At 33.9% G+C, this 4,082-nt stretch overlaps 1 pseudogene; it reads left to right on the top strand.

Annotated features, from left to right (window-relative positions):
• Positions 1-1,428: 1,428 nt before the first annotated feature.
• Positions 1,429-3,369, top strand: LOC132508667 (ATP-dependent RNA helicase DDX3X-like; annotated as a pseudogene).
• Positions 3,370-4,082: the final 713 nt, after the last annotated feature.

The raw sequence follows: 4,082 nt of genomic DNA, 5'->3' as shown, positions 1-4,082 counted from the left end.
GAAATTCATGTTGTTATTTATTGGGTTTTGGTAGAGGTAGAAAATTTCACATCAGGTGGAGTTTGGGAAAACTGTTTACTCAGAATAAAAAGAAGAAATCTGATAGTTATTTTTCCAGTTAATCCAGAAGGCATGATCGCTGTAAAGCAGAGAAATCTGCATTAAAGGAATAATAGTATCTATGTGAAACATCCATTTATTATGCTTTAGTGTTAATTTAAAAGGAAGGGTGGTATCTCGTACAGAATATTTCATTGACATAGGAATCAAGTATCTTGACTTATTCTCTCAAATCTGTCACTAGATAGCAAGCTTGACATCAGCAAGTCAGTTAACATCTTCATCCCCATTTCTTTATCTATAAGGTAATGAAGGGTTGGATATGTATTTTTATAAGTATTTTACAGCTTGAAAATCATATTATTCTGAAAATTATATGGTATTATAATTTATCAATTTCAAAGGAACAAAAATCACAAAGAAGTATTGATTACACTTCATCTGTGCATAATCCAGGAAAGATCACTAATAAAATAATTTCTTTTGTATTGGACATTAGATTATCTGCATTGCATCTTGAGACCTGAAAAATTCTATTTATAGAATTAGGATTATGGAAATCTATTAACTTGTTACATTTAAACATTTTGTATTTTACTTACAGTATTTAAAATGGGAGGGTGAAGAGTTTGCATTGCACTTGTCAACATTTAACCTTGAATATGTCAAGAAGTATTAGCCAATAATTTGTTTGTTTGTATAATATACTCCTAAATCCACAGAGTTATAGTGATTCTAACTGCACATAATATTTGATATAAACTCATTTGTTGTCAAAAATGTAATTCAAAGCAATCTCTAAAATGACAGTTTTCACTTTGCACTATTACATTGTGGCATTGTGCTACTTGCAAACCATTAAGTGAATTCACAGTTATTTACTTAGTACCCAAAAACTTAACTCCTTTTCACAGAGAAAAGTATAGACCATTAAGTTACACTGTAACTCAGAATAGAATAAACAAGGAAAAAACAAATTATAAAATCTCAATCAATCTTTCTGGCTGAAATATATACAATAACATTTAACCTGGTATGATAGTCTGATTAGAGAAGTATTAATTAAACACATCTGAAGAGGTGGTTTTTAAATAATTAAATAATTTAAAATTTATTTAGAAAACATATAAACCATTAAAATACACATTTATCAAATATTTTTCTTAGCCATACTTATAATCATTGAGTGATAATGTTGTAAAGCTTTTTTTTTTGAATTGTAAATTGTTCAGAGACATTTCTTTCAAACATGGTTATATATCTGGAGATCTCAGTTTTTGGAACAAAATTCTACATGTGTTAGAGAACCACAGTTCTCCAGCGAGAGTCATTTACTGTTCATCAAACATACTCACTCAGCAGCAGAGGGAGATTCCAAGTTATCTGTATTCTTCACGGATGGATCCTGTGTTAGTAGAAAATGCCCTTGGGCTGGACCAGCAACATTAATTCTCCAGATAATCAGAGTCAAGGAAGGACAGCTGGCAAAGGGTGATATATTCCTTTCCATTCAAGGAACAAAGGAATTACTAAACAAGTCAATGATAAAGACAGTTCAGAGTGGAGTTCTAGTAAAGATAAGGATACATGTAGTATTTTGAGTCTCATAATGATTCAAGAGGAAAGTCTAGTTTCTTCAGTGATGGTGGAAGTGACTAAAGGGAAGGTTTGATGATAATGAAGAGAGTGACTATAACAACACTGACTACCATGGTGACAGGTGTGGCTTTGGAAAATTTGAACATGGTAGAAACTGTCATTGGTGTGACAAATAGAAATGTTTGGAAAACCATTTCCAAGTGACTGCTTGGAGCAGGAACTTTTTTCTGAAGATAACACTGAGATTATCTTTGAGAAATATGACATTTCAATTGAGGCAAAAGCCAATAGCTGGCTCCCACACATTGAAAGTGTTATTGATGTTAAGATGGGAGAAACTATTATGGGAAACATCAAGCTTACTTTTTATACTCACTTGGCTCCACTGCAACCTTGTGCTATTCTTTTTATGAAAGAGAAAGACACTTGATGTCTTGTACCCAAACAGCATCTGTAAAAATTCTTTTGCCGATCTTGAGTCATATTTATTCAGATGGTCAAAGAGAGACTTTGAGGGTCATGAAGAAAAACAGAAGGTAAGGGTAATATCCAATATCCAATCTCTTTGGTATTAGCATCAACAAGAGAGATTTGGCAGTACCAATCTATAAGGAAGCCAGAAAATTTTCATACTGGCCTGGAGATAGTCCTTACATCATTTATGGTGATGCTAGTATTGGTTAGCAGATTCGATACTTAGAATGTGGATGGCACATGTTAGTTGCTACTCCCAGAGGCCTGGTAGACATGATGGAAAGAGAAAATATTAGAGTTCCACAAATACTTGGTGTTGGATAAAGTGGATCTTATATTGATATGGGATTTGAACCTCAGATATATGGGATACTTGAACAAGATACTATGCCACCAAAGAGAGTTTATCATAACAAGTTTAGTGCTGCTTTCCCTAAGGAAATACAGATACTTGCTCATGATTTCTTGGATGAATATATCTTTTTGGATGCAGGAATATTGGCTCTACCTCTGAGAATCTCACATCAAAAGAGTAAGACAAACAGTTATTTCTGCTTAACCTTTTAAGTGCAACAGGAAAGAATTCATTGACCTTAGTGTTTGTGGAGACCAAATGTGCGGATAGTCTGGAGGACTTTTTACACCATGAAGGATATGCTTGTACCAGTATCCATGGAGAATGATCTTGGAGAGATGATGAAGAAGTCTTCACCAGTTCCTCTCAGGAAAAAGCCCAATCCTAGTGGCTAGAGCAGGAGCAGCAAGAGGACTTCACATTTCAAATGGGAAAGAAGTTGTAAATTTTGACTTGCCAAATGGTATTGAAGAAAATGTACATTGCATTGACTGCACAGAATGTGTAGGAAACCTTGGCCTTGCCACCTTGTTCTTTAACAAGAGGAACATAAATATGACCAAGGGTTTGTTGGATCTTCTTGTGGAAGCTAAATAAGAAGTGCCATCTTAGTTTGAAAATAAGACATATCAACATCATTACAAGGGTAGCTGTAGTGGACATTCTAAGAGTAGTAGATTCTGTGGAGGATTTATGCCAGATATTATTCACATAGTAGTGTTTTTAGCAATTCCAGCTTCAGTAGCAGCTGTACTGGCAGCAGCAGAGGTGATGGAAGCAGCTACAGAGAGTTTGGTGGATGTGGCTATGGAAGCTTTTATAACAGTGATGGATATAGAGGAAATTTTAACTACTGGGGGATTGACTAGTGGGGCAACTAGCCTACTTTGTAGTAGATCACCCTGCCAAACAAGCTAATATGGAAACCACATGTAATTTAGCCAGATTATACCTTTTATAGTCTCAAGAATTTGTAACAAATTACCAACTGTGATACTCCATTGATTCTTTTTTTCTTAAAGGGAACTCAATGTCTCAAAAAGAGATGAAAGGAAAAATCAATGGTCTTGTTCAGAAGATAGTTTGAAGACTTCCATTGTTGTAATTTGAATTAACTCCCCTCCACCTACCCCCAACCCAAACTGCATTTATAATTTTGTGACTGCAAATCATTTGTTTGTTAATGTAATATGCTTTAACTTTAGACAATTTTTATTTTGATGTCCTATTGGGTCAGTAATGCTCAAGATATCAATTGTTTTGACAAAATAAATTTACTGAACTTTGGCAATTTTTTATTGTTGTAAATCTATACATTTTAAACTTAAGCACACATTTACACACAAAACACTATTTGTTACTTAAGTATTTAAAGAGTAGACTGACTTTATTATAGTAAATGTCTCTTTTAAGGATATTTGACTTCCCAAATATGTCATTATAGAGAATAGCAGATATATGTTTTCCAGATTAAAATATTGGGATAGTAATGCCATCCTTTCTCCCTAATATAAAAATGTGCTTTGCCTTATGATTGTAAGGAGATCTGATTCTAATGAAGAAAATGGCAGACACATGGGGCATACTGACAATT

This window comes from Lagenorhynchus albirostris, chromosome 18, assembly GCF_949774975.1.
Source record: "Lagenorhynchus albirostris chromosome 18, mLagAlb1.1, whole genome shotgun sequence".
NCBI classification, from domain to species: Eukaryota; Metazoa; Chordata; class Mammalia; order Artiodactyla; family Delphinidae; genus Lagenorhynchus; species Lagenorhynchus albirostris.
The sequence above is the reverse complement of the archived record's forward strand: the minus strand, read 5'-3'. Positions and strand labels throughout refer to the sequence as shown.